Source organism: Curcuma longa, chromosome 11 (assembly GCF_044706935.1).
Source record: "Curcuma longa cultivar G26 ecotype Majalengka, Jawa Barat chromosome 11, ITB_CL_G26_1.1, whole genome shotgun sequence".
Lineage (NCBI taxonomy): Eukaryota > Viridiplantae > Streptophyta > Magnoliopsida > Zingiberales > Zingiberaceae > Curcuma > Curcuma longa.
This window is the reverse complement of record NC_133871.1, coordinates 887,474-898,687: the sequence shown is the minus strand read 5'-3', so window position 1 is coordinate 898,687 and position 11,214 is coordinate 887,474. Positions and strand designations below refer to the sequence as shown.

The 11,214-nt window shown below is 39.2% G+C and overlaps 1 pseudogene; it reads right to left on the bottom strand.

Moving 5' to 3' along the window:
* Positions 1-621: 621 nt before the first annotated feature.
* On the bottom strand, positions 622-2,234 carry LOC141840003 (uncharacterized; annotated as a pseudogene).
* Positions 2,235-11,214: the final 8,980 nt, after the last annotated feature.

Genomic DNA, 11,214 nt, shown 5'->3' with positions numbered 1-11,214 from the left:
CCTTTCAAGGTCGAGATATGCCTGGTTCTGCTCCGTTGTGGAACCGGATGAAGGATCTTCAAGTGTAATAATTCTCCTGATCTGGGTTAATATATTCTGAGTTTCATCTGCTGAATTAATTAATTTGTCGTACTGATCAGGAAACATCATTCTCCACTGTATGAACATCTTCTTCTCAGTTTCTCCGAGTAAATTTTCAACAAACTGGACCTTCGTTCTTTTATCGGTCCATATCCTTGAATCTACCACATTGGTGGTAATAGACTCCCACCTAGAAATAACGTCATTATAAAGACCAATATTAGGTGGTAAGACTAACATTGCACCTGTTGCTTGCTGAGCAGAAGGCAAAATCCATTGCTCGTTATTATAGGCGTTTCTGATCTTTCCAATTTTTGCTCCCATGTAGTCCATACTAGCATATGGATTTGTTGTAATAGGCCTCTCTGTTGCTGGAGCATATTGAGGAGGTCCCATCATGGAATCCTCTGGTGGATTATAGGCCGATGATGCTGTAGAAGCCAGAATCCTCTGAACTTCTTGTTGATTAGTCATTTGCACCGGATAGTTTGTTAATAAGTCAAGCTTCAGATGAGCTATTTGGTGCTCTACATCATCTAGCTACTGTTCATCATCAAAATTTGCATTAGTAGAAAAATATGAATTAGCATCCGAATCATATCCACCACCTTTCGTAAAGAATGGATTAGTCCATTCTTCGTCTTCGGTATCATAAATGGGGTCTGCTTCCTCCAGAAAAGCTAAGGCTTCATCTTCGTCACCTTCACTGATCCAGCCATAGCAAGGACGTCTTGGTTGCTGAATTATCTTGCTAGCTTTTGGATCTGCTTCATCATCTTCATCATCCCAACATGGTCGTGTTGCTGGAACATAATCAATATATTGCGGGGGGTTATATTTAACCATATAATCAAATTTATCACTTGGAAATCCCAGAGTGTCCCAGACATCTTTGTCTTGATTATCAGTTTCAGCTTGAGGTGATTCAGTGTGGCTCACTGGTTTATCAGAAAGAGCCAAAACATGCTCCTTACCGAGCCATGCGAGTAATCGCTGATCGTACTCATATGGTTCAGGGGAAGAAATTTGGTCTTCTAGTTGTTCTGGTGGACATAAAGTTGTCACAATAGTAGTCCATTGTGATGACCCAATAGCCATGGGTTGACTAACCGGTTGACTTGTTGAGTGTTGGTCGGTTGAACCGAAACCACCATTTCCTCTATCTGTATCAGATAATCTTAGTACTTGCATTAGCTCAGGTGTAGTAATTTTAGTAAAAATAATCTGAGCTATGGTTTCCCCTTTTAAATGAAATTACTTCAAAGGTTAAATTGAATACCAGGATTTTAATTTCACCGCGGTAGTCGCTGTCAATGACTCCCGCTCCTATATGAATTCCTTTCTTCCAAGCCACTCCGGACCTGGGGGCTATCCTTCCATAATAGCCTTCTGGGATTGCGAAAGCAGGCCAGTAGGAAGTAAATCCCTGTCACTTGCGCCAATCTCAACATCATGAAGTATGTGTAAGTCATACCCTGCTGAGCCAGGCGTACTTCGTGTTGGTATGGTTGAATTGGGACTCAGCCTTTTAAACTCAATCCTTGGTGCAATTACTTCAATTGTTAAGACAGCTAAAATCTCTTGCTCAGGTGAGCAAATCTCTTCATCTTGACTGTTGACATGATGTGGCTGTTGTTCAAGAACAGTCGAATATCCTTCAAACTGAAGTGAGACACTTCCATCCATCAAGGTTCTTGAATTAACCCTTGTTGGTGCCACAGGATTTCTTCTTACAGTAGATCTTAGTATCCACCTTTGTTGTTGAAGTTCAGCCGTAGTAAATCGGCCTCCTGGTAATGCAATCACGCCTTGGCTGGCCAAATAGTTCAACTACATGCTGCACATTATAGGAAAAATTAGTAAAGCTCGTATTTGTGAGCCTACCAATCAGCATCCGTGTAATTAATAGATTGCTTGTGCCGGCTTGCTAGTCAGAATATCCATGCGTCTGTATAGAAAGTTCAATATGGTTAGCAAAATCATCAATATGGAGCATTAAATCAGGGATAACATAGGTCATTTGTGTTCCCCGGGATAAATCCATCTCCATGGTGGCTATTATTGCACGGTCCCCTCGCCACCTTGTGTCCGGTAAAGACAACTAATGCCATAGTTCCAGCATCTCGCCTATGTAAAGTATAAACTCTGATCATAACGAGGCCCATATGCAAATGGTGAAATCCTGCCTCTCTCAGAGTCCTATGGCTTTGATCTGTAACAAGTGGCAAATCTACTTGCCCTTCTTCAACACAGAGTATAACTTCCTCAGAATAATGTTGATAGACTCTATGCTGGGTAGGTTGATAACCGGCAGAATACAGAATTTCTGCTGGAATCATTGATGCTCTTCTTGATCGAGAAACCTCCAGTTGTTCTTCTGGATTCAGTTGGCTCTCAATCGTTCTTCTGAACCTTCTCTGGCTAGGCATAATACGCCTTTGAAGATTGTATAATCTTCTTTGATTCTGTCTATAATCATGAACTTGATCTTCCGTAGATGGAACTTGTGTTACGAAAGTTGATGCAACTGCTGGTGGTCTGGTTGCTATTAGAGCTTCTTCTTTTTTGCTTCCAAAATTTCTGAGGGATTTTTGAATATAAGTAAAGAACCCTTTTTCTTCCGGATCACTGGGTTAGTTCCCAAATTTAATCCTTCAATTCTTTTTGTTAGCTCGTCTACAGTAGTTTCGAATTCCTTTGAGCTTGATGTCTGAGGTTGAGCTTGCTGCTTCTTTAGTTGGCTGACTTGATTACTTAGCTTCTGCAGCTGTGCACCTTGTTCAATAATTAGAGAGATTAAAGAATTATTTTGCTTCACAACGGCTTTTAATAAGTCCAACTGATTCTTATAATCTGATGGGATAGCAAAACCGACTGCTGGAGTTTCTAAACCTTCAGTTGTTTTTAAGGCCTAGATATAACTCCTTTCTTCGGTTTGTTTAGCAAAGTTTGGACTCATCCACCAATTAACTCTTTTACCTCCTGGAGTATTTCCTCAACCTTCTTTATACTGAGCCTTAGTTCTTTAATTAACTTCACTGCTTCTTCCTCAACTAATTTGGGCTGCTTAGAGATTTCCGTTACTAGACTTCTTACTTCAGCCTTAGTCAAGGGTTTATAATTGACAAAATCCTGCTCAAGGTTTTTAACAGAATTTCGTAGCTGAGCTACTTCACTCTGTAAAGACCTATTTTCTTCTTTGAGCAAATAAAAGTGTTTCAAAGAAACTCTTGACAAAAGACAAATTTTTTCGTAGACCACTCCTATGTTATTTGCTAATTCACAAGCTTTTGGCTTTTCGGTATCTGCTAAATCAAGGTATTCAAGGTTTTTGGTTCGGGATTTATCATATCATTCCCTAATCGTTTGCTCAAATCTTTCCGACATATAAGAACATTTGTCTTTACAGCTTAGGAGCTTGTAAAATTTTCTTGCTCACCTGACTGGTAAATGGCTCCCTCCTGGAGGTTTACGTTACTCGGCGGTCTTTTGCAATCAATTAACTCACTCGGTCGTTGATGTGGACCAAGGAGGGGATACAAGCTTACAAGACAAAACCAAGGAGGAAGAGGCATTGAAGGGAATTGGAGGACCCATGACAAGATCCAAGACTAAAAGAATGAAGCAAGCTTTGGAAGACTTAATAATAGAGCTCAAGGAAAAGGAGGATCAATGCACAATGGAGGCAACAACTAAATGGATCACATTCCTTCAACTTGAAAGTGAAATTGGGCCAACATAAAGACAAAACTTGAAGGCCCAAATCTACATGATCCAAGATGCATTCAAGGGCTACAAGTGTCCAATTTTCGTTGGTATTTTTGGAGGAATTTTCTAAAGTGACTTTTGATGTCTTTTGGTGGGTTTTTAATACTTTTTGGGGAGTTCCTAAGCTAGTATTAGGGAATTGTGGGAAATAAATGTCATGCATGCATGCATGCATAATAATGGTGCATAATTAGTGCCTAGTGGGTCTTAGTGGATATTAAAAGCTTAGTGGGAAGTGTGGTAGAGGTTAATGTTTCAACCTCCACTAAGTCTATATATAGGAGAACTCTTGTATGACTAAGGCATGTTGAGTTTGAATGAAATTAGAGTTTTCTCTATTGTGAGAGCTTCCTTTGGTTCTTAGGCAAAGAACTAATCTTGATCTTATCAAGGCAACTTGTGGCGATCAAAACCCCCATGACTTATCACTCACCTTCTCATCTTTCTTGAGTGTGGCGTCAATATCCTTCCCTACATCTGAATATCAAGGCGATCCATTCCAAGGTGCTTATCAGTCGCCTTATCAAACAAATTTCTTATCAAGATTTTCAAATGAAATACTACCTTTTGTTATGAGAAATATTCCCAATTAGGTCCCCGGGCTTACCGTCGTACGCACTTACTAGCCTTGCGGGTCACTAGACCAAGGATGCTTGTTGAGTCTCCACCTTCAGACCTTAAGGTTCTCTTCTCAGTAACAAAATGTAATATTTTCGGGAAATTCTTGGTAATATGTTGAGCTTTTAGGAAATGAATATAATATACCCTTACCTTAACCTTGAATAATAGCTTAGTCTGCCATTGAGCTTAGAACTAGTCCAAGCTCTGATAACAAAATAGGATCGACTCTCCGAATTTTGAAACAAAACTCAAGAACTCTTTCAAATTTTATTTCTTCAGAAAGATTTTACAACGAAAGACTTAGGAGAAACTAGGAAAGAAGGAACTTGGTTGATGCTCAAGTTACCTGTCTATCCTCTAAACTTCAGGCCTATTTATAAGCCAAAAGGTTATGATTAATCATGAAGCGGGTGCGCATTTTAGGCCCCATCGTCCTTCGTTTTATCATCTTTTACAGCTCATGGCTTTATCAACAAAGCATCTAAGGACGCCACTGAGGTAGTGCGACAACTAAAGTATCCTTTAAAAAGGACGGCTCCCCGGGGCTCAGTCCTTTTAAAGTTACTTTTATTAAAGTTGCTTTGGATTCCTTCGGGAATGAGGGCTCACCACTGCTTCACGGGTGGATCAGCTTTATCTCAGCATTCAATCTTTTCATTCGCTCTACGACGTTCCACAAGTCGCATTGGTTCTGCTTTAGAGCTGGCAGATGCTGTTTCCAATAACTTTGATCCTCGCTACTCACGTTGGCTCTGTGAGGCATCAGATCTCGTCTCCCACCTTCTGCATTTGCCCTGTGTCCGAAGTCCACTTCCTTCATTTGGAGGATCATTTCCAGCTCATGCATGCTGGCTAGGACATGACCCAAAGCCTGTTCTTCAATATCGGCCATTTCTTTTCGCTTGTCGTGATCCTCCTTGTACAGTATTCTTTTGGAAGTCTCACAAATTAGGTCTTCGTACCTTGTCAAAAGGGGTATCTGGTGGAGGCTGAGGCTTCTTCTTGCTGGGTTATGGCTGTAGACCCTTCGTCTTCAATAAGCACAACAATTTTCTTGAGCTCCGTAATCAGCCTTGATAAAGTATCTGCAAACAAATTCAATTTTCCATCTATATGTTCAAAGTTAACTTTAATACCTGTACCGGTAATAAAGTCTGTGAAAGCCAACCATCTGACACGTGATGGTTTATTTCTCGCCGTCTTGTTATGGAAGGAGATAATTGCTTGGCAATCTGTTCGCAAGGTAATCTCCTCCTTATCCAAGAAATGGATTTTTAAGGCTGTCATTGTTTCCATTGCGGCAAAAATCTCGACGTCAATTATGGATTTAACCACTGAAAATTTCCCATGAGCATAAGCGCAGATCTTTTCTGAATTTCTGGGATCATATTTGTTCTTTTTTCCATTTGCATATACCGCCCCATCCGGTCATAGAACCATCTGTTTCAAGTATAATATACACACCTTCAGGCGGTACTTCCAAATCTGGCAGGTTTTTGACTTGCTCCTTGATCTGCCTGACTAGTTCCCAGTCAGACGCCTTCATACGCTTATCTCCATGTATCGAGGTCTTCTCATAAAGTGGCCCTATTTTAGAGCTCAGATTAGGTATATATGTTCTTGCATAATTTAAAATACCTAACCATGACCGAAAACCCTTCTTCTCACACAGTTGCTCATCTTTGACTTCAGTGATTTTCTTTATAATGTGAGGCTGCAGTTTTAACTTTCACTCACCAATTTCGGCTCCTAGAAATTCAATCTTGGGCACTGCTATTTTGCACTTTGTCAGAGAAAGGACCAGACCATGTTCTTGGCACAGACTTAACATGATTTCTAGATGATTAATGTGCTCCTGTTCACTATGAGAAAATACTAAAATGTCATCAATATATACGGCAATAAATTCATCCGTACCTTGAAATACTTGGTCATAAATTCTTGGTAAAATACCAATAGTGTTTCCCTGATGCTTTTCCTTGAACTTCTTTTCTAAATAATCACCAATTAGAGAAGGCATCTTTCTGTAGAATTTACTGGATAATTCTTCACTTATGAAGGCTCTTCCAGTTTTAGCTGCAAGTTCTTTGTAAGTGTTCATATAGGAAACTAAATCCTTCGTGTTATGGCATACTAACCTTTCAAGGTCGAGATATGCTTGGTTCTGCTCCGCTGTGGATCCGGATGAAGGATCTTCAAGTGTAATAATTCTCCTGATCTGGGTTAATATATTCTGAGTTTCATCTGCTGAATTAATTAGTTTTTCATACTGATCAGGAAACACATTCTTCACTGTATGAACATCTTCTTCTCGATTTCTCCGAGCAAATTTTCAACAAACTGCGCCTTCGTCGTTTTATCGGTCCATATTCTTGAATCTACCACATTGGTGGTAATCGACTCCCACCTGGAAATAACATCATTATAAAGACCAATATTAGGTGGTAAGACTAACATTGCACCTATTGCTTGCTGAGCAGAAGGCAAAATCCATTGCTCATTATTATAGGTGTTTCTGATCTTTCCAATTTTTGCTCCCATGTAGTCCATACTAGCATATGGATTTGTTGTAACAGGCCTCTCTGTTGCTGGAGTATATTGAGGAGGCCCCATCATGGAATCCTCTGGTGGATTATAGGTCGATGATGCTGTAGAAGCCAGAATCCTTTGAACTTCTTGCTGATTAGTCATTTGCACCGGATAGTCTGTTAATAAGTCAAGCTCCAGATGAGCTATTTGGTGCTCTACATCATCTAGCTTCTGTTCATCATCAAAATTTGCATTAGTAGAAAAATATAAATCAGCATCTGAATCATACCCACCACCTTCCGTAAAGAATGGATTAGTCCATTCTTCGTCTTTGGTATCATAAATGGCATCTGCTTCCTCCAGAAAAGCTAAGGCTTCATCTTCGTCACCTTCACTTATCCAGCCATAGCAAGGACTTCTTGGTTGCTGAATTATCTTGCTAGCTTTTGGATCTGCTTCATCATCTCAACATGGTCGTGTTGCTGGAACATAATCAAAATTTGGGCTCAGAAAAGCCCAAACCTACAAAGGGAAGCCTCACAAGACCCATGTTAGGGTAATCAAAAAGAAGTATCAGAATGACAGAACAAGGGTCCGAAAATGTAAATGTTTTATTTGTAGTGAGGAAGGACATTTTGCCAAAGAATACAGAAGCAGAATGGGTAACAAGGAGAGGGTAGCAATGTTGGAGAATCTAGAGTTACCCGAAGATTTTGATATAGTCTCTGTTGGCCAAGAAGAAAGTGATAGTGACGCAATCTGCAGCGTCTCAAAAGGTGAAACTGCAATAGAGAAACACTGCCACACAGCAACAAGTATACTTCCACAAAGTGAGTCTCTAATGGTCTTAATCGGACAAGAAGGTGGCTGGCAAATGCAAATCGATTTGCCAGAAGAACAATTTAGATGTCCTCACAACTGGGAGATAAATACAGAGATAAATACCCAGTTTATACACTGCAGATTTTGTGGGACAAGCACAACAAAGAGGTCGAGAGGACACTGCAGAACCTGTAAGTTAACTACTTGTACATTATGTGCAGATTATTACTTGCAACTCGAAATACAAGTAGAAAGGCCACCATTACAAAAGTTTGATGATAAAACCTTAGTCTCTGAACTGTTAAATTATATTTCATATCGCAATATGAGATACAGAGGCTACAGATGGAATTAGAGAGAGTCCTCAAAAGAAATGAAGCCCCAGAAGGAGAATTAATTGAAGACTTAGTCAAAGAATTGCAGCAACTTACCTTACATGACTTGCAGAAGGGGAAAGAGCAACTTACTTACCTGGAGGAATGAACAGTGTCAAAAATGATTGAGGGGCAGTACCACCAGAAGAGGGCAGTAACCAGCCATTCGAACAATCGTTGTGGACAAATGAAGGCCGTTCACTCAACTGATGAAGGGTCCATGGCTATCTGATGGAATCCAGATTTTAGATCAAACTTAGAATAAATTATGGAATTACTGACCTTCTTAATAATTGTGTTGATCCCTGGTAGACTGTACTGATCTTTATATGTATTATCATTTAAGGATCGGTAATTGAAGACCATCCGCTCCTTTCCTTTGATTTCTTTTCCAGTGCTGGGATCTACTGAAGTGCCCGACTGCACGATCATGGCCATTGTTCTGTGTCTACTTTTACTTGGCCTAATGACCTTTAACTTAAGCAACTGGTTAACATGCTTTTCAAAAATTGTTTTTAAAGCAGGTGTAACATGAGAAAGTGGCTTATCCTGGATTGTAATATCAGGATTAATTATGTCCAGTTTACATACCACTTTGTTCTTTGACCAATGGAATAGGGGATCCTCTCCAATGAATCCTTGCTGCTTTAATCTGCAATTAAATTTTCATGCCTCTGAAGTACCTGAGAGTTGTACGGGTTGCTGGCAAAGAATAGTTGTTCGTTAATTTCAATGAATTCCACTTCCTCCAGCTGCAATTCCTCCATGGCATGAACTGCAATTTGGTTAGTTATGGTAATGTTCTTGTAAAATGTTACCATATTTTCCTCTATTCGCACTCCCCCTTGCATGCTTCGGATGAAATTACATCCTAATACCATCTGTATTCCTTCTCCTACCACCATGTCAAATGAGTATGTGAATGGAATACGGAACTTATTCTCACCAATTTTCATATAACCACTCTTCAATTTCAGACTTGTTGATTGTCTGGAGTTGACGCCATTTATCATTACTATATTTATACTTTTCTCCAGTGCATCTCCAGGAATGGACTTCTTATCAATGCAGCACGATGTAGCTCCTGTATCTAAGATAGCATTTACAGTAAAAGGCTTGATTTCAGGTATTTCAAAGAGTACCTGCATATTGTACAGCCGATTTACTGTCCTCTTCTGGTGGTACTTTAAAAATCTATACTTAACCTAACTAACTTAGTGAAAACTGCTATCTTTTGATAGTCAACTAGTAACACAAGTTAGACATGCGAATAAGGACAATTTCATAGATGCTCTAATTTTTAATTACATATTATAAACTTAGGCATCATGCTTAGACCGTAGGCTCTTTAAAATTTTCAATTTATTATAGTTGTTGTTATTGCAAGTAAACATTCTATTTTGTCCAAAGTATTTTTCAAAATTTTAAAATCATAAAATATTTTGTAAATCTTCTCCCTAAATACTTTCAAAATTTTTTAAATGTGTTTTTGATTATGTCAAAGGGGAAAGATATTTCAAAGTTAAGATAAGTTAACTTCAAAGTTAAAGTTAAGTTTTTTTGAAAAAACTTTCAAAAAGTATTTCTCAAGGCAAAAATTTTTATGCAAAAATTTCTCTAATGTGTTTTTCAAAGGAAATATTTGTTAACAATTTTCATAAAGTGTTTTCAAAAATACAAAACTAAGTTTTGTTTAAAACAAGCTTTTCTTGAGTGGTCTTCAAACCTTAAAGTTGAAAAGAAAAAGGTCCAATTTAGGAGGGAGAGAAAAATTCTAAAATTTTTAAAATCCTTAATTTTAGGGGGGGGGGGGGGGGGACTGAATTAAGAGGGAGCATTATTTTTTCCTTCTTTGGAATAGCTGTTGAAATAGTTTTAAGTTTCTTATAAATTTTGACTTAACTTTGAATCAGATTGTCATAATAAAAAAGGGAGAGATTGTTGGTGTAGGAGCACCAGATAATCGAACCTGTGTTTTGATCACAGAAAATGGTTAAAGTTAAGGTTGTGTTGTGTGCTAACATGCTAATCTGAGTGTACAGGTAGCACAGGAAACTCTTCAAACTTAGCAGGATTCAAATTGCAAAGTAGGAAACTTACAAACTTTCAAGCTTGTTTACATGATTCACAAGACTCTTAATCGAAGTAAGGCTTGTAGTAAGATGTACTGCGTGCCTTGCAACGATGTAATGCACACTCTTATATAGAGAGAGCTAGTAAGAGGGAGAGATAAGAACCGGGTGCTCATTGCCCCCATCGACATTCTCATCAAATCCTTCTTTTACAGATGCCTCTCCATTAGCACACCAATAATGCACACCAATAATGCACATTGATTCCTGAACGAACGGCTCCCCGGGGCTCAGTCCATTCAGGAATTCTTATTTTATATTATCTTCCTCTACTTTGCTAAAGGAGGAATCTAGTACCTATATTATTAAAGCAGTGGTCCACCACTTCCGCACTTCTTATTGGAGCTTAAAAGTAGCGGTCCTGATTTCTGCTTGACAACTGGGTATCAATTATCATAAAAGTTGTTTCCTGTGGTACTTCGTCGGTTTCTGAATTCTTGCAGCTTAAGGAAGTGGAGCGTACGGTATTGTTCCATGGCTTTGATGACGTGTTCCGCCGCCTGCTGTTCCAACTCATACAGCTGTTGCTGTATGTCTTTGTATTCTGCGAGGTATTCATTGAGAGATACTCCTTGCTGGTCCCGCATACGCTGATAATGCAGGAGGTGAAGATATCGGTTATCCAGCCTGTCAATACTTGCAAACTCTGGATCATCTGCCCATGAGCCTCTGGGCTGGGTTTTTCCTGTAACTCCTGTAGGGCTGGAACTATCATGTCCAGGTCGTCGATTACTGCATCCGGCCATCCTGTAGGAACAAGACAAGTTATTAAATGGGATAATGCATCAGCTACCTGATTGTCCTTGCCATCAATATGTTCGAAGTAAATAGGAATTCCCATGCTGGTAATAAAATCAGTAAAAGCCAACCAGCGAACTCTTGATGGC